Source organism: Protopterus annectens, chromosome 2.part1 (genome assembly GCF_019279795.1).
Source record: "Protopterus annectens isolate FY-2018-M chromosome 2.part1, PAN1.0, whole genome shotgun sequence".
Taxonomy (NCBI): Eukaryota; Metazoa; Chordata; order Ceratodontiformes; family Protopteridae; genus Protopterus; species Protopterus annectens.
In genome coordinates, this window is record NC_056729.1 from 929,122,865 (window position 1) to 929,148,359 (window position 25,495).

General features: G+C 42.5%; 1 protein-coding gene across 7 annotated transcripts in view; it reads right to left on the minus strand.

Moving 5' to 3' along the window:
• CLCN3 (chloride voltage-gated channel 3) overlaps positions 1-25,495 on the minus strand; it is a 1,613,231-nt gene that overhangs the window by 458,597 nt on the left and 1,129,139 nt on the right. The window lies entirely within an intron of this gene.

Here is a 25,495-nt window from a genome sequence, read left to right on the forward strand (position 1 = left end):
ACGGTACATATGCTTTAATGTCTCCCTCACATGGTGATGCTTTTGAATTCACTCCATTTTTGGTACTTCTGTGTCCCATTATGATGGGTTAGACCTAAGAAAGCTCACTACAGACAGACTACCAAGAATCGTTATGAACTCGGTGAAGTAACAAATATTTGGAATGGCTACTTATTTCTGCATTTTACATTCCTTGAAATGTATTTTCTATTTAAAGGAAAATAAGAATAGTTTACAAGCTACTGAATAACTCACATGTAGATGCAAAAATGTTCAAGCAAAAGGTAAAAATCCCTCCTGGGACATGGTTAAAATAATGAGAATGGTGCCTTCTATATATTGAAAGATCACAGCTCCTTGTCCTGCTCAGGTTGTCTGTTACAAGTTCCTACCCCTTCCAAAAAACACAACGTACTACCAGTGCTTCAACAGGTCCTCTATCAGCACTGCACTGGCCAGTAGCAACCCCCATCAAGCTAAAAATGAACTGATATTAACTCCAATATCAGATCACTCCAACCTATTTTACAGAAAAATCACCAATACTAATATGCAATATATTCTTCTCAAGACCAGACCACTGGTGACCCCTTGGAAATAATGCCTTGTGCCTAAATTCCTAAAACTAACTTTTAGTTTGCCAGGTCTCTCTGTTCTCTAGGTAATTAACTACATGCACACTTTTTTCAAAGAGCTGATCTAGTCCTCTAGAAGGACCTCTCTCTGAAGTTGCCATCCCATCCCTCAAAGAAGCATGCCCTGGTTGTTGCCACACACAACTGTGTTACCTATTTAAGGGCAGCTATCATCTCATTTTCACTTACTTTTTTATTTATTTGCAATTTGTTAACTGGGAAAGTCCACTGGGCCAAAATGAGCCCGTTTTCAATGGAGGCCCCGGGAGAACAGCTCCACGTAGAATTATTACAAAGCTAATATTAACAAAGTTAAGTACAGTACAATTATCAAAACTACTAAAAACACAGTAATATGGAAGACAGAATAACAACATTTGAGCAAGGTGTCGTAACAAAGCATTGAATGAAATTAAAACATTAAGTATTCTGGAGTCATAAGTATAATTTGGAGTGCAGGCATTTATGCACTCAAAGTTTCATGAGGTGAAAGGGAGGAAGAATTAGAGCAAGAGGGAAGAACAATGAAAGGTGAATAGGATGAGTTATGAAAAAGGAAAAAGGGAGAGGGAGTGGAAATGAAATTAAGGAAGTCACTAGGGTGAGTTATGAGAAAGGAAAAAGGGAGAGGGAGTGGAAATGAAATGAAGGGAAGCACTAGGCTGAGTTATGAGAAAGGAAAAAAGGGAGAGGGAGTGGAAATGAAGGGAGTCACTAGGGTGAGTTATGAGAAAGGAAAAAAGGGAGAGGGAGTGGAAATGAAATGAAGGAAGTCACTAGAGTGAGTTATGAGAAAGGAGGAAAGGGAGAGGAAGTGGAAATGAAATGAAGGGAGTCACTAGGGTGAGTTATGAAAAAGGAGGAAAGGGAGAGGAAGTGGAAATGAAATGAAGGGAGTCACTAGGGGGAGTTATGAGAAAGAAGAAAAGGGAGAGGGAGTGGAAATGAAATGAAGGGAGTCACTAGGGAGAGTTATGAGGAAGGAGGAAGGGGAGTGGGAGTGGAAATGAAATGAAGGGAGTCACTAGGGTGAGTTATGAGAAAGGAAAAGAGGGAGTGAAAATGAAATGATTTGAGTCACTAGGGTGAGTTATGGTAAAGGAGGAAAAGGAGAGGGAGTGGAAATGAAATGAAGGGAGTCACTAGGCTGAGTTATGAGAAAGGAAAAGGGGAGAGGGAGTGGAAATGAAATGAAGGGAGTCACTAGGGTGAGTTATGTAGAATATGAACAGCCAAAGCATGTGTTTGAGGGAATTGAGTATGTGACAGTCTGCATATATTAAGATGTACTGTGAACTTTGAATGAACTATGAGCAATGGAAAAATACTGACAAAACAAGAGTCTGCTTGAAAACAGGAAATGTGCCTTTTCTTGGAAGTGTATCCGATTTTCTTTCTCTGCCTAGAGATATGATGATGTGAACTGCCTTATGTTTACGGGTAAACCTTTGATTGGTTAATTGCCCTGTATAATGATCTAACTGGTTCATTTTATATATTTTGTACTGTCAGCAATATCACCAGTATATAAGCTTTTGTATTCTTTTGTTCTGGGAGTCTCCCTGGTGCTTTCCATGAGGCTCCCACAAGTGTGTACTGTAGTTAATAAATACCACTGAAAGAGAGAAAGAACTGTATTTGTCTTCATTTTCAAAGTAATGTGTAACGTAACAATTGGTGCTGTTTACTCGGATCTGAATTAAGAACAAGTTGCAGCAGTCAAGAACTGAACGAAATACTGCTAACAAAAGGGCCCATAACAGACTTTTCTGTTTCTGCAGTGTTTCTTTAATTTTCTGCACCTGTCTGCTTTAAAGATTTGCAAATAAATATTTTTTTTTATGCAGAAAATGCTATGATTTCTCTCATTCAGTTGTTTTGAGGTAAGTGGCATGCATTTCTTTTCTGCTATTGAATGCGCAGTATGAGTCTGGGTTAATACGAAAATACTGGCGACATACGTATGAAAGGAGGTATGATAGTGGGGTAACAAGACGTTTATATAATGCCTTAGCTAAACCTGTACTACACAGGTATAGCTCTGAGTGAAAATTGGAGCGAGTGCGGGAAAAATAAATGAGCCAGAAAGAGGTACACCAGCTGGTTATATGTTTTACCGTGTGTCCCGGGGCAGTTGCATGTTTTTAAATCAGTGGATCGACCTTACTAAAAATTACGGTGACCTTGCTTTTCCCGAAAATTATAGTTTTAATAAAGATATTTTGACTAACTTGAGAAAGAAATTAAAAAAGAAAGGAAAAATACCAGGGTTGTGCAGGGCAGCTTTTAATGATTGGATGTGTGAGGCTAAAGAAAGGGAAAATGACTCGGTCGTCAGTAGTCTTAAGGACAATCAACAAAAACTAAAAGAGCAGATAAAGGAACTGCGGCATACTGCGAGTAATCTAGATGTAGCAGACGGTAAACGCTTAAGGGAACCACCCTTTAAGGGATTATATCCTGTACAGGAATTAAGTAAATTGCAAATAACTGAATTATCTGAGGATGATAACCCATGGTTCCCCCCATCCCCTACGGCTCCTCCACCACAATATCAGCCTTCACAGGTTCAAGACGGAGCAGTCAGCTCCAAAATAGAGGGTGAAGGCCAGCGGGTAGAAGAGCAGATGGCTCCCGACTCTGGAAGCGGAGATCAGGCAATGGGAGGCCAATCTAGCAGACCGATTATAGAACAACCTGGCCAAATAGATACAGGTAAACCTTCACCTAGACTAACCCGTTCTAAGACAAAAAAACAGCAAAAAAGAAAAGCACAAATAGTTTTCTACACTAGGTCTAGCCAGCTGAAAATATATCACAATAAAAAAGCCGTATATTTACTCAAGGATAAATATTACAAGCAATGCCCAATTGTGATTGAAGACAATGACGGCTACATTGGTTTGGACAAATCTAACCCGGATTCTGATTCTGAATTGGGCACTAGCCCATCAGATGAAGGAGTATTCCCATTGAGAGAAGTCCCAAACCCAGCACATGCTAGGGATGCGGGACAACCGGCTACTGTAGTGGTACCTAGGGCGTGGTCAGCAGTTGATTTTCAAGCGATTACTAAATCACTTCCACCCACTCGTACTAACCCAGCGAAGTTTCAACGCGTATTGGCAGGACATATTTGTCTGCAAAACCCTACCATAAAAGAGATTAGAGCTGTTCTCCAATACGCTGTCCCAGCTGATCTGATGAAACGTATCTGGGATCATGCTAATGTTCCTACCCCAACACCGAAGCACAACATAAAAGGGGAAAATGGGTTTGAGGCGGTTAGGAAACGTATAGTCGATGCTACCACTGTAATAGTGCCACCTACTCCCAATTGGTGGAAAATTAAATCAGTCATACAGAAAGAGGATGAAGCTGTAGACGAATACTTAAATCGCCTCACTGAAGCCTTCGAGGCATATTCCGGGTACCCAGAGCCCACCGAAGGACCAGCACAAAGCGGGCTGTCAGCTGCTTTTGTGGATGGGTTATGCCCTCAGGTGAGGGACAAGTTAAAGGAAGCATGCTTAAACTGGCCTAGTTTGGGCTTACATGAGTTAGTCCAGCAGGTACAATACCTATCTGACCATTTGGCTAAAGAAAAGAAGGATTTACAGGAGAAATAAGTAAAAGCACAAATCTGAATGTATAGTGCTTTTGGCCAACCGACTGGTCAACAGGGTAGAGGGTGAGGGAGAGGGAGGGGTGGACGCCAAGGAGCAGGAAATCAGAACAGACAAAACTGGCAGGAAACACAGTCGGTCCCACCCCAGAATTCTAGTAATCAGACAGTGTGTTTCAACTGTGGCCAAGTAGGCCATTGGAAAAATGAGTGTCCATATTTGGCTGAGCAACCTGCACCATACACTGATGCGTCACATCAGTGGAATTCTAATTGGATGCCGACCAGTCATCAGCAACCACAATGAAGGTTCCCTGAACAGAAACAACAGCAAGTGTGCCCTTTTATTCCTGTGGATCAGGATGGACCACGTTATGTTACTGGTTAAAAATACACCCTATCCATTTTTAATTGATACCGGAGCAACTAAATCCATGCTAGCTGGCAAAGCAGCCATGAATGTTCCCCTCTCCGACAAAATAACTAGAGGAGTGGGTGCCTCTGGTATACCTATTGAGTATTCTGAAACTGTTCCAGTCCTAGCAACTTTGGGACCTCTACAGGCTAACCATGCATTTTTAGTAGGACCCTCAGCACCTTTAAATCTATTAGGAAGAGACTTGCTTTGCAAAATGGGGGCCACCATTTTTTGCACAGCTGATGGAGTTTATCTCCAAGTACCTTCAGACCATAAGGATAGTACCCTGGCAGCCTTAGATGACACTATCATTTTACAGATGATGTGTATTCAGTCAGATTCTAACAGAAACGAGTATTTACATTCCCTACCCTCTCACCTGTGAACTACACATGACAATGATGTAGGGTTTTTTACCTCAGCTACGCCTGTAAAAATAACCCTAAAACCAGGAGCAAAGTTGCCGCGGGTACCACAGTACTCTTTGACAGCTGAGGCTATATCTGGTATTGTCCCTGTTATTTCTGCATTGGAACAGCAAGGGATCATAGTACCCACCACAAGCCCATATAACACCCCAATATTACCAGTGAAAAAACCTGGTAAACAAGCTTACAGATTTGTGCAGGACTTGCGGGAAGTTAACAAAGCTGTTTTGCCCGTTTTCCCAATTGTACCAAACCCAGCTACTATTTTGAGCTGTATCCCACCTACTGCAAGATGTTTTACAGTAATAGATATTTCATCAGCTTTTTTCTCTATTCCAGTACATCCCAACAGTCAGTATTTGTTTGCATTTACCTACAAAGGTCAGCAGTATACTTGAACTCGATTGCCCCAGGGATACGTAGAATCCCCAATCTTATTTTCTAGAGAGATGCATAGACAGTTACATGATCTGCAACTACCATCACGTTCAGTTCTAGTCCAATATGTGGACGATATTCTTATAGCTTCAACAGACAGTAACTCATGTAGGGAAGATTCCCTTCTAGTGTTAAACTTTTTAGCTACACGAGGGTTTAAAGTAAATAGATCAAAATTACAATTCTGTCAGGAAAAGGTGTAGTATTTGGGACATATTATTGCAATGGGTTCTCGTCAAATACTCCCAAATCGTATAACTTCTATTCAAAGTGCCCCACACCCTGTAACCCAGAGGCAGCTGCGAGGATTCCTTGGCCTAGCAGGATACTGTAGACAGTGGGTGCCTAATTTTTCAGAAATTTCTGTTCCCCTGTTACAACTCCTAAAAAAGGATATTACGGAACCTTTACCCTGGATGTCACAACACGATGAGGCTTTTCAGGCTATCAAAACAGCTTTGGTAAAATCCTCCTGCCTTAGGGTTGCCAGATTATTCCAAACCTTTTGTTTTCTTTTGCTGTGAGCGAAACAAGACTGCCTTGGGTCTCCTAGCTCAGCAACGCATTGGAGGCTACCGACTTATTGCTTACTATAGCACTCAGCTAGATCCAGTTGCCTCTGGTTACCCGGCTTGTTTACGGGCTGTGGCAGCTGCCGCTGTTTTGGTTGATATGGCAGCCCCACTAACCTTGGGACATGATACTATATTAGCAGTCCCACATGCTGTTCAAGCTCTACTTCTAAAAACAAAAACACAGTATCTTTCAAATGCACGGCTTACTAAGTATGACCTAAGTTTAATAAATAATCCTGCCCTGCAAGTCATACGCTGCCCACCACTGAACCCTGCCTCTTTAATACCAACATCGGATGAGGGTGAACCACATGATTGTGTGCTTGTAGTTAACTCTGTTCTTTCTCCTAGGTTACATTTATATGACACTCCTTTGCAAAATCCTGATTTAATTCTTTTTGTTGCTAGATCCTGCTTACGAACAAACTCTGGTGAATTCCAAGCTGCTTGGTCAGTCTGTACTCCAAATGAAGTTTTAAAGTCAGCACGATTACCCCCAGGCACTTCCGTGCAGGCTGCGGAACTAGTGGCATTATCAAATGCATACAAAATAGCTAAGGACAAGTCTGTTACTATATATACTGACTCCCATTATGCCCATGATGTTGTTCATGATTTTGGTATATTGTGGAAGGAACAAGGTTTTTTAACATCTTCCGGGGCTTCCGTTAAAAAACATTTTTATATCAATAACTTGCTACAAGACGTACCGCTACCTTCTGAACTTGCTGTTGTTAAATGTGCAGCCCATCAATCTAATGACTCTCTTGAAATTAAGGGCAATAATTTAGCTGACTGGGCTGCTAAACAGGCTGCTCTCTCACAAACTGTTCAGTGACAGTTTTTTACAGCCTCTGCAACCAATGGTTACTTTTGATACCATAGTGTTAAAAGCTTTACAGGATGAAGTCCCAGAATCAGAAAGGAGAACATGGCTGGCTCAAAGTTGTTTTAAACGCTCTGATCTCATTTGGCAACATCCAGATGGTAGATTGGTCTGCCCAATGTCCATGTTAAATTCTCTTATTAAAGCGTATCATTTGCCAGCCCATGTCGGGGTACAAGCGTTAATAAAACAAATCCAAAAGGATTGGTTTGCCCCAGGACCTTCTGCTTCTGTACAGCATTTTTTGAGCACATGCTTCGTTTACAGTATAACATTTCAAAAGGCACTATGGCTCCTGCACAACCACTGCCAAAACCATTGGGACCATTTTGTGCTTTGCAATGGGAGTTTATTGAACTTCCACCTTGTGCTCATTTCCAAAATGTTTTAACTGTTGTAGATGTTTTTTCTGGGTGGTTAGAAGCCTACCCATGTGTAACAAATGATGCTATTTCAGTTGCTAAGAAACTTTGTTATGAATTGATACCTCGTTTTGGTGTTCCCTTTCAAATATATTCGAACCGTGGAACACATTTTACTGCTCAGTTAATTGATTCGCTGTGTAAAATGTTATGCATCACTTTAAAATTTCATTGTCCATATAGACCACAGGCATCAAGTATTACTGAACGCATGAATCGGACATTGAAAACTAGACTGGCTAAAATTACTACTGAAACAGGCCTCATTTGGGTACAGGTCCTACCTCTAGCCCTACTCTCTATGAGAGCGCAAGTACATCCTACTAAAAGGTCTTTCTCCTCATGAAATCCTCATGGGCCGCACTATGCGTATGCCCAAGACTCCACCACCACCCTTTTCTGAGTATGATGCATTTGATCATGATATCCTTGTATATTGCACTTCTCTTGTCTCTTTTTTTATAGTTTCATCACCGCCAGGTAGCAGCGGCTCAACATATCCCTGATCCTTTCCTGTCTTCCACACTGCAACCAGGAGATTGGGTGTACGTGAAGTCATTCTCTCGAAAAACAGCGCTTCAGCCACGCTGGAAGGGGCCCTTCCTGTTTCTACTGACGACATCATCAGCGGTGTGACTACAAGGCTCACCCACCTGGATTCACATATTGCACATCAAGAAGGTCATCCCATCTGAAGATCAACAGCCTCTACCTTTTGCAACTCCTGATTCTCCACCTACTGCTACTTGTACTCAAAGCCATACTGTACCAGCACCTGACAATGCCTGATGTTTATCCATTTGGACAACATCACCCTCCCAAAATGATTCAAGCGTAACCACCATTTCCACAAAAGTACTGCACAGCTATTCTGGTGGTTATTCTTGTCGTTTTGTTATTTTTACTCTGGCCATGTTTATTTTCTGCTCCACCTAGGCCTCATGCCAAACTTGCTACATGGCATCCACCTTTCAACACCTACCAAGCTATTAAATACGCTTATGCGTCATCCTTTAATGTCTCGGACTGCTGGATTTGCACTGCTATTCCTACTGTTCATGGGGGATTGATGCTAAATATAGTCCCTTTAGGGTCTAATGAAACCTGGATGAATCTGATCTACGATACATCAAATGTTATTCCAAAGGACAAGACAGCATTACAGTTGTCCTTCCGCCAAAACAGAACTGTGTGTTTTCAAAAACTTGGCAAAACTAGAGTAGGGTGGAGCCATTGTAACAAAACAGTGGTATATAACTGCAATGCAGACAATTTAGGTTGTGTAACAGATTTCTCACCTATAAAAAAACTTGTTAAAAATTATATAGCTAACTTTTCCCAGAAAATAGAAACTGTCTATTGGAAAATATTCCAAGGACTGCAGGATGCTGGGTATCGCTTCGAGTCTATCAACATCACCATTAAAGTAGAAAATTGTTATTTTGTGTGCAGAAGAAAAGCATATAAATGGAAACTGGTCTGGCAGCTGCTTCCTGGGCTACCTAGTCCCAGCTATTCGACATGTATCTGCATTACCTAAAGGAAAAATTTGGAACATTCGAGAGGTCAAGAAGCCTGCCAATCCGGTAGGTCAAGTTGATGCTTCATGGATCTATCACCAGGATTTAGCTCATGCTGGCACCAAAGGACTGTCCCATATGGACTTGGGTGATGACGTCATATCATGGGCTGGTATAACTCAGTCATACGGAGCAGTGAAATCAATTTGGGAACTGAAAAAGCTATCTAAATTGCTTCAAATATTAAGCAATGCTACATTTACTACCTTAGAACTAGTGACTGATGAACTGACTGCTATGAGAGCTGTAGTACTCCAAAACCGTATGGCTCTCGATTTCACCCTAGCGGCGAAAGGAGGAACTTGCGCTTTAATCAAGGAGGAGTGCTGTACGTTTATTCCTGACAATCAGCAAGAAATTGAAAGCCATCTTGAACTGATTCAAAGAATTTCTGAACTCTCGGAGGCCAAAGAGGCCGATAGTTCAACATGGGCATGGTTAACCAACCTGTTCTCAGGCTGGGGAGGTGGACTGTTGAAGTTGATTTTATTAATTGCAGTATTAGCAATTGTTGCTTTTCTTGTCTTATTTCTAATCAAGGCACTGATCTTGAAATTAATGTCTTCAAAAACTGTGAAGAAAGTGCCTAAGTTTTATATTCCTGCAGCTATGAATGTAGACGATGAAATGACAATGTTTTCCAATGATGAAAAGACCAGTAGCATGGTTATGTTAGATTTGGGGCAAATGTATGATAGGTTAAATTGTGATGCTTACACAGCATCAAATGAGGGATTGTAGAATATGAACAGCCAAAGCATGTGTTTGAGGGAACTGAGTATGTGACAGTCTGCATGTATTAAGATGTACTGTGTACTGTACTGTGAACTTTGAATGAACTAAGAGCAATGGAAAAATGCTGACAAAACAAGTCTGCTTGAAAACAGGAAAAGTACAGTTTTGTACCTACCCCATATGTGTAGATGTCGAGATTCCCTTGCTGCAGTCCTGACTATTTGGTATAGTCCGGCGTCCCAAGTCGGCCCCGAATACCAGAGTATATGGCGGTCGGGTCATGACGGCCTACGTCGCCAAGTACGCCAGGGTAACAGACGCCATGACCTCAGTCGTCCTCTCCCCCTTTCTTTCCCAGACCCAAAAGAGACCCAAAAAAAAAAAGTCCCAAAAAAAAACAGGTAAAAATAAACAACAATATATACAAATAATATATAAATAATATATATAAACAACCCATATACACACAGGACCCAAAACACAGTAAATTCTGGAGGAGGATAGAATGCAACAGATTATGGGGAAACATAGGTACATTCTGCAGGTACACCTTTTCCTTGCTGTTGCTGGTGTTCTTCGCCTTCCCTAGCTGCAGTCCTGAGTAAGGGAGGAAATTGCAAAGCAGCAGAGGGGAGGCTGGCAAATGCCTAAAAAGCAGAAGCTGCCAGTCTTAAAAACTAAAACAGCTGTGGCAAAACCAGCCTAGAGTCTTAGCGCACTGATATAAGTAGAGATGCTTCCAGAATATCCTTAGTTGCCACCCCTTCCAGATGCTTGCTGAAAGTGTAGCCCTAGGAATCTAGTGGAATGTGGAAGTGGCAGTAGCCCTAGTGGAATGAGGCCTAGATGCCAATAAACCTCTTTGCATGCATAAAAATAAAAAAAACTGCCAATAAAAAAAGCCAATCCACCTAGAAAAAGTTTTGAAAGCACCTAAAAATAGTAACTGCTGAGAAAAAAAAAAGATTCCTGCTGCCTCAAATAATAACGCAAATGCCTGTGTACTTGCTTTTGAATATCTGCTGTTTCCTGTACAATTGAAAGCTTCTGTTTAAATTTACAAATGAATTTAAAGTAATTGGGGCAACAGAGGCAAGTTTAGGCATAAAGGAAAGAAAAGTTTAGCATGAAACTGGAAGGGTTCCATGGACTCAAAAACCCCTCCTGGAAAATACAAAAACCCTCTACTGCCAAAGGCCTGCAAAATCTAACACTCCTTCCAGCTTAAGGCTATTCCAACAGCAAAGCAGTCTTCCATGAAAAATATTTCCATTCAAAGTAGCTGCAGGCTCAAAAGGGGTCAAAGGCAGTTTTTTCTAAGAAAATAGGAGATCCCAAGCAGGCTAAACAGGCATGCGGGTGCCATCTATATCTGGCTGGGAACAAAACGAAATAAAATGAGCTGAGGGATAAAATCATCCACAAATCAAATAAGAGTGAGCTGAAACACATGCAGCATGAATCTTTATGATTTGGAAATAATTCAGCTTGTCCAATAATTCAGTAAGATATTGAAGAGCTGCACTCCAAAAATTTATTGAAAGGCCTCAAAAATCTTCCATTTCGAAATAAAAACTAGTTAGTACTAGCTCTTCATCAACACTCTATAGAGGATTAGCCCGAGCCTGGAGATTATTGAAATGCTTGAGCTCAACAAGAGACGCTGTGAGCTGTGGTGAATTCAACACAGAATATGCCAGAGATAGATGACCGACCTTCTGGGATAACAGATGAGGAATCAGGTATGGGGGACATTATGAGGGTTCAAAAATCAAGAGGCTTGAAGTGCTTCTGTGTAAGACTCCTTAGAAGTGGAGCTATCAGTGTCATCCTTCATTGTCTGTGTCTCCTAATTATCAATACTGGCCTGTCTTGCAGAGGTGGAAATAATACCTTTGAAGAGGCAACAATGGAAGGAAAAGACCACTTAAAAGAGTCTCTTCCAAGATCAGGACATGGAGTCCACTTTAATACTGATGAAACCCCTTTTTATAGTGGAGAAGCAGCTGGTGGTTAAGTGGAGAGTTGAACGCTTCTATGTCTGGCTTCCCCATCTGTGACTCTCCAGTTTCACTTGCCTGATCCATGATTTGTCCGTTTCTCATATCTGGCCATCTTATCTGTGCTGCTGGCATAGAGGAGCTGAAGAGTTAGTTGCAGGCTTAATCTGTTGCTCCCCATAGAAACTGGCTATTGCTTAGCCAGTTATAAGAAAGAATGTTGTCCCCTGATGTGTTACGTGTGTTGTGTGTTGTCTGTTAGAATGTTGGTCTGTTAGAAGTTGTAACTCCTGGATGAAACCTGGACTGGAATTGCAAACTCTGATGCTATGATCAATTGATATGCTGTTGCTGGATAGTCTACTTGGCTTGTATCTCTGTATCTCTGTTCCATCAGCATTCACTTTCTGAAGCAGTGCATCTGTCATCTGTCGTTAAAATCTGACTCGACGCCTGGCCGGTCAGAGAGAGTTGGGTCACAGAGTCCTGTGCCTGAGCACCACACAAATTCTTTTGACAGCAAAGGTTGTATTTGAATGACTTTATCTTGGAATGATGGCAGCTGTGTTGCCATGAATTTTGCAGAAACTATTGCAGCTCATATTGGCTGAGTTTTGAGATAGATATGCAGTTAATTGACATGCTGAGAAACTCAATGCACCAAGGACTAATGCTGCAGTGAAGTTAATGACTGATGAGATAAAAGTGACAGATAGTTGAGAGAGTTTTGTCCGGGGTTGGGTTAAAAGGCCATCTACTGGTATTTGATCTCACACCCAGAAAGCACACATGTGAGTGCTGTCTTCCTTTACAGACTATTTCTGCTCACAAGGTACAGGATATCTTTTGCAGTTAATTATGCCAGAATATAGCTATCACTTGTAGTGTCTTCCTTTTGAGCCAGGCAATCAGGGCATAAGCCCAAGGAGTTCTTGATGCTCTGATAATGAAAAATTCCAAGTTAAAAGCGGCAACAGAACCTTTGTGAATACTGGAGCCAGAGATAAGCCAAAAGAACAATGCAGAATACTCTGAAACAAATCGTCAGTTCGAAAGTGCAGCGATTAAGATTTGCTGTAACCTTATGAAAGGCGCTTTGAAGAACTCCAATTTATGAGAGAGGACCATCCAGCCCAGCTTGCTTGACAGTTGCCACAGTTGCCATAACGTCAAGCCCTTGAGATCAACAGTTACCAGATAATAACAGGATCTAGATGGATCCAAATAGGGTACGTGTTGAGTACCTTTCTTGCAGAGTGGAATAGAGAGATAAGTGGCCATTTTTTCTGACAGGGAGAATGGCCCTGGCTGCTCATCTGTGATAACTGAGTTCTGAAAGCTTGTTCCCATCTGAGGAGGAACAGAGGAGGAACAGGAACATTTTGGCATGAGGGGAGCAACGGCATGACTGCCAATCTGTAACTGCATGAATGATAGAAATAAATCCATCTGTCTTGAAATCTTCCTTCCCAGGACTGACCCCTGAGACACAATCAAAGGAGACTCCAAGAACTGTGAAGATCTAGGTCACTGGGCAGCTGACTTAAGGCAGAATTCACTCTGCATTTCCAGAAGTTACCAGAGGACCTTCAACCACTGGTAGCCTAAGGTGAAGGGCCTCAGATCTGGGCCTCTACGAACTTCTGAGCTACTCTGCTCCTAAGCACCGCAGTCTGCATAGACTTTAGCTTTGAACCATTAAACTGCCTCCCACCAGCCTCCAAGCAGCACACATTAAACTCCTTGGCACATCAAAAGGTTCAAAGGAACAGTCTTAATTTCTGCTTCCAATGCTCCATTTTCTTTTTAACTGGCCTTCCAATAGCGGCCCAAACAACAGACTTCCAAACAGCATCAAACCATTCTTTAAGCAGAGCAACCAATGCTCTAAGACACACATGAACAGCGTCCAGCATCCGCAGGGCACTCAATACCTTCAGCCACCACCCCCACAAGAGGCCTGAACAGCATCAGTGCACACCTCTGAGAATGCTTACCCACTTGCTTACAATCACTCATGGCACAATCCATAGAAGTTACTCAATTTCTTTTATGGGCTTACCTTTTTCTTTTCAGAGGCACTGACCAACACCAGAAAATATTTCAGATATTTTTATTTATGGATATAGGACTGAGAAACAGACACTGGGTAGAGTAGACCTCTTTATCAAAAACTTTACCCCTTTAACCACAACAACCCCCTCTCCTTAGGCTCTTAAGAATAGTGATTTCAACAGAAGAAGCTTTTAACACCTTAGGCCCCCTGAAACAGATTTTCAACATGTGAGAACTAGGATGTAAAAATGCTTAGGCTCAGGAGGGGCACCTAGGCACTTCCTGTGGCTTAACAGGAGCAGGAGGCAAGGAGTCAGGGTTCATTAGGCCTCTTCTGCATAAAGGGTAGCCTATGCAAAACACACAGGAGGAATAGAATCAGGAGGAATCATCCTAAACAAGAATTCCCCTTCCCCTTTCCTGAATCAGAGTCATTTCCTGCCCTCCCAGCCAGAGTGCTCCCTTGGAGCAGTGAAGAGTCTCTGAATCATGGAAAAATCTAAGGAGAGTCTGTAAAACTCTCATCATTGAGTAATAAGATCTTGATAAGTGTTAACTCTGTTAGAAACTCCACAGAAGACTCTGAAGCCTGTGAACACTTGACAAAGTTATCAAACTCCTCTAAAATTAAGCCAAACCTCTTCAGGGAACCAGGCACCCCTAATAGGAGTGTATAGAACCTCTGTTACTTAAGCAACTGTTTTGCCAGCTGGAGCCCCGAATGCTGTGAGAAGCCTCAGTGGTAAAGCTGCTACCAAGAGAAGCCAACAGAACTCTTGCAAACCTAAAGCTCTGGCCCCTAACTAGAGCGGGACACCGACCCAGAACAAAGCTGTCTGGCCTCACCCCCAGCCCAGCCATTCTGTACTAACCTCTACTCTGCACATCCTCTTCAAACGCAGTATCTGCTGCAGACCATACCCCATCTCTGTAAACCTCTGCCCTTAACCCTTCACAAGAAGAACCCTACGTCCGGGACCGCCGGGTTCTCTCCCCTTGGCTTCAGCTTTTTATGTGATCTTCTTGCGAAGCGGTGTCGAGCATCCCAGTGGCTCAAATAATCTGATTCCCTCTAAACACTAACACAACACTGTCAAGCCATGAAACACCCTATTTTAGTTGTAACTGTTCTATGTCCTACCAAGCAACCAACAAAAACGCCAAGGTGGCCCCTTTTAAGACATTCACAAATTACCATAATCCAAAAAATACGAAAATTTTCTACAAGAAATGTGGATTTACTTACTTTTTCCTGAAACCGCCGAAATAAGGGAGGCAAGAAAACCAAAATGTTCCCCCCTCGGGCTCTACTTGGAGAATCTCTAAAATTCGGGTCTGAACTCTGAGAAATTCCATTGTGCCTTTTCTTGGAAGTGTATCCGATTTTCTTTCTCTGCCTAGAGATATGATGATGTGAACTGCCTTATGTTTACGGGTAAACCTTTGATTGGTTAATTGCCCTGTATAATGATCTAATTGGTTCATTTTATATTTTTTGTACTGTCACCAATATCACCAGTATATAAGCTTGTGTATTCTTTTGTTCTGGGAGTCTCCCCTAGTGCTTTCCATGAGGCTCCCACACGTGTGTACTGTAGTTAAAAAATACCACTGAAAGAGAGAAAGAACTGTATTTGTCTTCATTTTCAAAGTAATGTGTAACGTAACAGTTATGAGAAAGGAGGAAAGGGAGAGGGAGTGGAAATGAAATGAAGGGAGTCACTAGGGTGAGTTAGGAGAAAGGAAAAAGGGAGAGGGAGTGGAAATGAAATGAAGGGAGTAACTAGGGTGATTTATGAGAAAGGAGGAGAGGGAGTGGAAAAGAAATGAAGGGAATCACTAGGGTGAGTTATGAGAAAGGAAAAAAGGGAGAGGGAGTGGAAATGAAATGAAGGGAGTCACTAAGGTGAGTTATGAGAAAGGAAGAAAGGGAGAGAGAGTGGAAATGAAATGAAGGGAGTCACTAGGATGAGTTATGAGAAAGGAGGAAAGGGAGTGGGATTGGAAATGAAATGAAGGGAGCCACTAGGGTGAGTTATGAGGAAGGACAAAAGGGAGAGGGAGTGGAAATGAAATGAAGGGAGTCACTATTGTGAGTTATGAGAAAGGAAAAAAGGGAGAGGGAGTGGAAATGAAATGAAGGGAGTCACTAGGGTGAGTTATGAGAAAGGAGGAAAGGGAGAGGAGGTGGAAATGAAATGAAGGGAGTCACTAGGGTGAGTTATGAGGAAGGAGAAAAGGGAGAGGGAGTGGAAATGAAATGAAGGGAGTCACTAGGGTGAGTTATGAGAAAGGAAAAAGGGAGAGGGAGTGGAAATGAAATGAAGGCAGTCACTAGGGTGAGTTATGAGAAAGGAGGTAAAAAAAAGGATAGGGGAGCAGAAATTGTATAGAAGGTGTCAGGTGGGGTGAGAGCATGAGCATTCCCAGTGAGAAGAAAGATGGGAATGGAGCATGGTCTTGAAGGCGGAGTGGTTTCAGGTGATTCAAATGTGGGGGGGGGGGGGGGAGTCAATTCCATAGACGAGTGAGGGAGAAAGACAGGAGAAATTGCCCAGGTGCACATAAGGATTTGTACACTTTGAGGAGGTTCTGGTTACTGGACCTGAGTAGTCTGTCAGGATGATGCAAGGTGAGTATGGAGGAGAGGAAAGGGCAGTTAGAGGGTTTGAAAATAAGTTTGTGAGCAGTTAACAACTGAATGCAAGAGAGATAGTGGGGGAGTTCCAGCCAGTTCAAGGAGTAGAGTGCATCACAGTGGTGGGAGGAGGGATTTGGTCCCAGTAGCAAACTTAAGAGATTTTATTGTAGCAGGATGACAGTTTTGGCTTTAGGGAGGATTGAAGGTTGGTGAGAAGAGGGGCTCCATACAAGAGAGAGGGGGATGAGGTAGGAAATAGACAGTATATGTTTGGAAGAGGGAATGTGATAATGGCTGTGACGATACAGCATTCTGAGCTTCTGGTGTGTTTTCTTAATACTAGTTTGTATAGAAATGTTAAACTTTAAATGTTCATCAATGATAACACCTAGACGTTTTGTATGGGAGACTGTTTCAATGGGAATCTTATTCTGACTAACTACGGAGAAGGACTTTTTATTGACAGAGTTGTTTTTAGGTGGGGGTAAAGATCAATTATTTATTTTACATTTGTTGACTGGGATAGTCTGACTGGCTATATGTCCATTTTCAGCGGTGGCCCGGGGAGAAAAACTCCAAAATAATAATACACATTGAACATTTAGTAAATGCTAGTTTCAAGCAGATTATAGTAATAAGGAATACCAACATTTAGCACATATAGTACTAACTTACTATAAAACATTTTACAAAACATAACATTTATTTTCAAAGTCATATATACATAACATTACATTCAGGTTTAAGACATGTTATAGGTTCATAGGTAGGTACTAGGCTATCTGCCCGAAGACAGCAGTTATACAATTGACCCTTCCTGAAATGGAATGGGAGAAAAAAGTTGGAAGTAGTTGAAGGTAGGGCACCTAAGAAATAGAGGTCACTAGTTGGGGTTAGTCAGGGATAGTGAGTTAGTCGGGGTTATCATGATTTGGTTTTGGATGCATTGAGAGCAAGGTGATTTTTCAGCATCCATGACACGGTACAACAGAAGGCATCTTGTGTTAGTTGCATGAGTTTGGGGGAGAGAGAGAGCATAGCAAATTATGGTGGAATCGTCTACATATTGGACAAGTTTGGTATTAGGAATCCATTGATGAAAATTTATTAATGAAGATGTTAAAGTAAGGGACCCAGTATTAAGCCTTGTGGAACTCCTGTTGGAGTGTGAAGGAAGGAAGAGGTACTATGGTTCCCACTTGACCGCTTGCAGTCTATTAGAAAAAAGTAAATGGAAAACCAGTTAATAGAGGAGGGGGAGAGATTGAGAAGAGAGAGTTTGGACAAGAGAAGGTTGTGGGAAAGGGTCCATATTAAATCACTGACCGCTTAACTTGTCGAACGCCTAAATATCAACAGCTAAGGGTCGAAAATTGACAATGTTGAACGAACAGTTAAGCAAATTCTTTCATCGGGAAAGAATTTGCTTGACCATGCCAAAGTAACACAAACTTCCAAGCCGTAACAAAGTGGGCGGCTTTGCCCCTCACCCCCCCAACTAAATATACCAACTCCGAGATCGCTCTACATTGGGGAAAGGGCAAACTCCTGATAATGGCCAAGCAAATTCTTTCTCAATCAATGAATTCACTTAACTGGCCATTTCACATTGTCAGTTTTTGACCCTTAGCTGTTGACCTTTAGCCGTCTGACATACTAAGCAGATGAAATAATATAGACATGTCGGAAACAGTATGAAAGGCCTTTGATAAGTCAAGGAGAAGGGTATATACAATGTTGCCAGAGTCTTGGGCACGGTTGATGATGTCAAGGAAGGAGAGAAGGGCAGTGATAGTAGTACGGCCAGATCTAAATCCATGTTGAGTTGGAGAAAGAAGTTGACTGTCTAGGAGGTAGGGAAGGAGTTGCAAGTGTACGCATTTTACAAGGACTTTTGAGACAGGGGACAGGATGGCTATAGGACGGAAGTTGGAAATTTCAGTATTGTTGCCTCCTCCTTCCAGTGGAGGGGTACACATAGGATTCTTGGATTGAACAGTTGATAAGTATGGTGATGAGAAGGTCTATGCCATCGGCAGCTAGCTTGAGAAAGTTAGATGAAAGGTTGCCTGGGGCATGAGAGCATGGTTTTAGTTTTAGTAGCAGTTTTTATGGTGTGCAGAGAGATGGGTTGTTTGGTAAAGGGGGGAGATGAGTAATGTTGATGTCAGTAGGACTAGAGTTGAGGGTGTGGGATGAGGGTGGAGTAGAAGTGTTATTGGAGAATGATGTGGTGAGCATGGCCATTGAATCAATAAAGAAAGAGTTGAATTGGGTAGCTAAGATATGATCTGGAGAGTTAGATTCAGGGCAGAGAAGTACAGTTCTGTACACTTACCATAAATGTAGATGTTCAAGTGTATTCATAGGTTCATACTAGGCTATCTGCCCTAGGGCATTTATAAGCCTAGCCAGAGTGTGTGTGGCTTTCACCACCCCTTATTCACTGTTGCAGTCATTACATTTGGGTAATCTGCTGGCAGGTAGCCCTCATTCGGCCTGATTAACAAAGTCTTGGGTCCTGCGTCAGCAGCTGTCCCTTCTTCCATGATGTCAGGTCGTCAGGGGTATAAAACATGCAGCTGACGCCATTACATCAGTTTTTCTTGCCCCAGATGTCAGGTGCCCCCCAAATGGGGAGCAAATAAAATTAAAAACAAAAATATATACCTCCAACCAAAAGCAAATACACCAAACAGGCTTTTAAGCATAATAAAAGAAAGTAGAGGTATAGTCAGAGAGAAACAGAGGGCTGGTGGGAGGGTAGCCAGGAATGCAACAGTGAATACACTCAAACATCTACATTTATGGTAGTGTACACAACTGAACTATGTTCTTCGTGTTTCACTGTTGCAGTCATTACATTTGGGTAGATTCCCAAAGCTATGGTTGGGAGGAAGAATTTATACAGCATTAGGACCAGCTATAAGGCCCTGCAAGACAACAGAGGCAAAGCCAGCTCTGGATTTAGAGAAAATTGGTAAATGATCATGCTTGGTGAAAGTATGTACAGAACTCCAGGTAGCAGCTTCTATAATATCCCTGGTAGGAACACCTCTGAGAAAGGCTGCAGAAGTAGATGCAGCCCTGGTGGAGTGAGATCTGATCCCCTGAGGGATAGGTTTTCCATGGTGCTTATAGCAGAAATTAATGCAATGGCTTATCCATTTAGAAATGACTTGTTTTGAAATAGCCTTCCCCTCTGCCCCAGGAGCAAATGCTACTAGCAATTGTTCAGATTTTCTTCGAAATTTAGTTCTGTCCAAGTAGAATCTAAGTTGTCTGTGCACATCCAAGGAATGCAGAATCCGTTCCCCTTTGTTCTGTGGATTGGGAAAGAAGGAAGGCAAATGAATGGATTGATTAAGAGCCACACTGGAAACCACCTTGGGCATGAAGGATGGATTGGTCCTCAGAGATACCCTGTCCGCATGAAAGATGCTGAAAGGCTCCACTGCCATAAGGGCCTGTAATTCAGATATCCTTCTAGCTGAAGTGATTGCTAAAAGGAAGGCTGTTTTCCAAGAAAAAAAATTTAAGTCTGCAGTAGCAGCTGGCTCGAAAGCAGGTAGTGTGAGCTTCTCCAAAACAAAGTTAAGGTCCCAGGCAGGGGTAGGAGCTCTCCTGGGTAGTCTCAAGTTGTTTGCCCCTCTGAGATTCTGCTTGAGCAGGGGATGAGAAAAGAGGGGTGGTTCTGTGTTATAGTGAGCTGAAATAGCTGAGGCATGGATTTTAATAGAGGAAAAAGACAGGCCCTTGTGAAGCATCTCAGTTAAGTATTGCAAAATCTGAGGTAAATTGGGTGCTGCTGTGCTCATCCCTAAAGATAGATTCCAGGCACAGAATCTTTTCCATTTGCCAGCATAAGATTTTCTAGTACTAGGTCTTCTCACCTCCAAGATGACATTCATCACAGGTTTGCTGAGGGATGCCAAGGGTGAATTTAAGTGATTAGCCAGGCTGCAAAGTTCAAAGTGGGAAGCTGAGGGTGCAGGATTTGATTCTCCTGCTGAGACAGCAAGGAAGGAGTCTGACGCAGGTGCCATGGAGATATTTGTGCCACACTGCGCAGGAGAGGGTACTACCAGTGTTCATGTGGCCAGTCTGGAACAATCAAATTCATTCTTAGTTTGTCCTGTTTGACTTTTAGCAGAACTTTGTAGAGCAGAGGCAGAGGGGGGAAGGCGTAGACTGATAGGTTTTTCCAGCTGAAGGACAGAACATCCACTTTCCAGGCTTCTTTGTGGGGAGTCCTTGTGCAAAACTTATCCAACTGGTAGTTCTGGGGGAAGGCAAATAGATCAATGTCTGGGCTCCCCCATTTGATTGTCAACATGTTGAAAATCTGGGGTTCCAGTTTCCACTCATGTGGGTCCATGAGATTTCTGCTTAGACCGTCTGCCAGTGTATTCAATTTTCCTGGCAGGAAATGAGCTTGTAGGTGCACTTGGTAGCTCAAGGCTGTGTTCCACAATGCCGTGGCTAGTCTGCAGAGGGGGTAGGAATGTGTAGCCCCCTGCTTGTTTATGTACCACATAACCATGGTGTTGTCCGTCTTTACCATTAGTTGTCCTGAAAGAATGTAGTCCTTGAGGGCTGTCAGAACATTCTGTACAGCTAACATTTCTTTTTGATTGATATCTAGGTGCATTTGACTTGGGTTCCATTTGCCCTGAATGCACTTCCCTGCCAGGTGAGCCTCCCATGCATAGTCTGATGCATCTGTAGTTAGGGTTTGGGCGGCAGGGGATAGTGTGAATGGCAGTCCCTTGTTTTGGTGGCAGGCCTCTGCCCACCATAGGAACTCCAGGTGTAGGCAAGGTATGATAGGAATCATTGTTTCCAGGATGTGACAATGTTGACTCCATAGACTTTTTAAGTACCACTGAAGTTTCCACATATGCAGTCTTGCAGTCTTGCATATGGAATTAGAAGAATGCAGGAGGCTATGAACCCCAAGGCTTGCAGTATATTTGTCTTGCAGATAGCAGGGTTTTTGTGGCCACTTGTTTGAAGCAAGTTACCAAATGAATTTGCTTCTCTGGCATGAGGAAAGCCATCTGGACAGTTGTACTCAAGCTTGCACCCAGGAATGTAATCTGTTGAGAGGCTACCAGTTGTGATTTATTTTCGTTTATGGTGTACCCCAGACAAGTTGGAACCGTTTCTACAAACACCAGATGATTTAGAAGTATGCTCTGGTTTTCTGCCTGAATTAGACAATCATCCAGGTATGGATATATTTGAATATTTCTTTGCCTGCAAAATGCAATTACTGGAGCCAGGCACTTTGTGAATACCCTGGGTGCAGTAGACAAGCCAAAGGGCAGTGCAGAGAACTGGTAATGCAAGTAGCCTGCTTTGAAGCGTAGGTATCTTCTGCAAGATTCCCTGATTGGGATGTGCAGGTATGCTTCTTTTAAATCTAGAGTTGCCAACCAGGCATCTTTGCCTAGCATAGGAAGTAACTGGTGAAGAGTCAGCATCTTGAATTTTGGAATGTCCAGAAAGGTGTTTAGAGTAGAGAGATCTAGAATTGGACGCCATGATTTGTCTTTTCTGGGTACCGGGAAAAGCATGGAATAGAAACCTTGTCCCTTTTCCTCTTCTAGTACCGGTTGAATAGCCCCCATGTTTAAGAGGGAAAGTACTTGTTTTTGAGCCTCTGCCCACTGATTTGGGGGCAGGTCTGGCCACCCGTTTGGTGTTGACAACATGTGGAAATGAAATCTGTAACCCTGGGACACTATTTAAAACCCATTTGTCCTGGGTTATGAGTTCCCAGTTTTTTTGCATGAAGAGCAATCTTTCCCCCCAAAGGGGCGGCTGAAAGGTAAGTGCTTGGTAATTTTAAAGGAAAGTCATTGAGACTGTTTACCATAGGGGGGTGTCTTGTTATCTGCAGATCTGGAAGTGGAGGCCCCCCATTGCTTAGTTCTGAGAATCCCCTGGGACTGAAACCTGGTGCCTTTGGTGTGTTTAGGTTTGGCTTGAGAGGATCTGGAAGGAGCTGGAAAGGAACAATTCTTAGTAGTCCAATGCCTACTAAATCTTGGAGGTTGCACTTGTAAGAAATCTTTTACAGTTTTCATAGATTTATCTTTATCTTCCTTCTTTTTTAGAACTTCTTCAGCCTTATTGCCAAACAGGCGGTCCTGATGTAAAGGAGCATCTAACTGTTTTGCTTTAACATGGTCAGGCAGAGATTGCTCCTTAAGCCAAGCATGCCTTCTAAGCACAGACCCAGTAACAGCAGCCCTGCAAGAGGCCTCTAAAGAATCAAAACCACATTGCAAAGTATGTTTTCCAACTTGTTCAGCAGAATGCAATAAATCCTGTACATCTTTATTTTCCACACAGTCAGAAATCAACATAATTTTCTGTTTAAGCAGTCCAATAATATGCTGTTGATATTTTAACATATGAAATTGGCAGTTTAAAGCTCTGATTGCTAAGGTATCAGAAGTATAAACCTTTTTACCCCATATATCCAATGCCCTGGAGTCTCTATCAGAAGGGGTGGTATTTTTAGCAGTAGAAGAATTAATGCCCTTGGGCCCTTGAGAAATGGTTTCTGGATCTGCAACAGGATTCTTGAAAATAAACTTGTGGGATTCAGGAACCCTGTAGTATCTGTCAGGTTTACTAGGAGCCGGAAGCAGGGAATCAGGGGCCATACTGGATTCCAAAAACACATCATCAACAATGTCTAGTACAGGAGGTATAGCCAAAATGCTCTCTTAGGGTATGTAAAGTTTCTCGAAAAGAAAAGTCCTCGGGGGGGGGGGGGAGGAGCAGAGGGAATTGAATCCTCTGCATCAGAATCCTCATAAGTAGGTATGGACAAATCCATGTCATTAGAAGAATCAGAAGAAACAGAGTCCTGATCAGAAGATTCATAGTCAAGCTCAGCCCTAGACCTCTTAGAAAGGGGGGGGGGTTGACTACCCCTGATTAGAGTAATTAGATCTTCAGCCATTTTGATTATTTGTTTTTTAGGCATAGAGGCCTGAACATGTGGCATGGACGTCAGGTTTAGACACAGATAGAGATTTAGGCCGTAGTATTGAAGGTGGAGTCGGTTTAATATGCAAGTTTGTAGGCCTGAATACACACTCAGAAGCCAGTGCCTGCACAGCGGCTCCAGACCCATCCAAGGTAGAGACATCTGCGGGTTCCATAGGTGAAGCATCTTGTGGCCTACCGGACTCTGAATGGGTCTCAGTAGAGGCCTGCGAGTCAGAAGTAGCGGGTATCAGGGGCTGCGAAAGCTCTTCATTGAGTACCGGCAAACTGGCGACTGGCTTAGGAGAAGCGTCGCCAGCAGTTTTGGACCTCGATGGCCTGTCCCTGTCTTTATCTTTGCGTTTTTTCGGAATTCTGGTAGTCGGATGGCTAACCAATGTAATTTTTGGGTAATTAAACCGAGAACCGAAATATTTAGAGGCAAAAATGTACCAATGACGGATAGTGCGCTGATTAAATAGAGCACAAAACTGACAGCAAGGTACGTTGTGGTCAGGGCCTAGGCAAGGAATACAGTACAAATGAAAATCTTTATGATGTATTGGCTTTCCACAAGTAATACAATTATTAACTTTTACTGACATCGCTAAGGAGCAAGAAAAAGTTTCCGCAACAGGGTACTTCACTTTAAGTTGAAGACTTCGGTTCTGAAACTCAAAAACGAAAATTTCAGGAGTCGGCTGACCGGCGCTTGCGAACTGCTTCTACTTTGGGCACTGCACGGCAAGAAAGACTGATGTAATGGTGTCGGCTGCATGTTTTATACTCCTGACAACCTGACGTCATGGAAGAAGGGACAGCAACCGACGCAGGACCCAAGACTTTGTTAATCAGGCCGACTGAGGGCAACCTGCCAGCAGATTACCCAAATGTAATGACTGCAACAGTGAAACATGAAGAACATCTGTCTTTTGCCAGGAGAGAGGACAGCAGATATAGTGTTCCAAAAATTTTGTGGGTTGGATCAAGATTGTTTTGAAGTTTGGAGTAGTAGGCCTTTTGGTCTAAAGCAATTTGTTTTTTCACTTTATTAGAGTTGCTTATACTCAGTAAGGGTGTTAGGTGTTTTTGATTCATGGTAACACTTTCAAGATTTATCTCAGAGATGCATGAGTGTAACAGTTGCTTTAGTTAGCAAAGGGGTGGATTTGGTTTTGATTCTTTTAGTTCTGGAGGAGCAAAGCTATCTAGTAGGTTATTGAATATAGTACTGAAGCATGTAACGGCATCGTCAAGAGGGAGAGTTTTTACAGGGTTCCAGTTTATATGTTTTAGTGAGTCAGAGAAAGCTAGAGGGTTGAAGTTGTTTAGCGTACGAGTTGTGATGTAGCTGTGGTGAAGATAGAGAGAGGATGGTGAGCCACAAGCAAAGGCAGGAAGATGACCACTGAGGGAGTTGGGTAGAGTGATGTTGTCAGAAATGGAGTTGGGGTGAGAAACTAATATCCAGTCCAAAATATTAATGGAATTATCTTTATTAAATCTGGTAGGAGAGGTAATTATTTGGGTGTAGTGGTATAGGTTTATATTTTGAGGTGATGTAGGTGATTGAACAGAAGTCCAGTTTATATTTATATCACTTAGAAAAAGAAGTTATGTCTTACCATAACGTTTCATCTGTGTTGTTCATCTTCTTTCATTCATCACTGATGTGTTCGGTTTCGAGCACTCGGAACAGAGTCAGACTATTACCAAGCTCGCACCAGACAAAAAAACTCTCGAGCTAAGTCTCTACCCAGAATGCCCTTCTCCATGTTACCTCAGATCAAGTTTGCTAAGAATGGAAGTAAAGCCGTGGCCACTTCTACGGAAGTACCCTAGTGCACCACTCAGTCCCAAAGCATCCCCAGGAGCCTTTGTAGGGGGAAGGAGGGTGGGAAGTGATGAATGAAAGAAGATAAGCAACACAGATGGATCGTTATGGTAAGAGATAACTTCTTTATCTGATGTTGTTAATCTTCTTTCCATTCATCACTGATGGGACAGAATCCCAAGCTACTTTGAGGTCCATGGGCAGCCCTTATGGAAGAA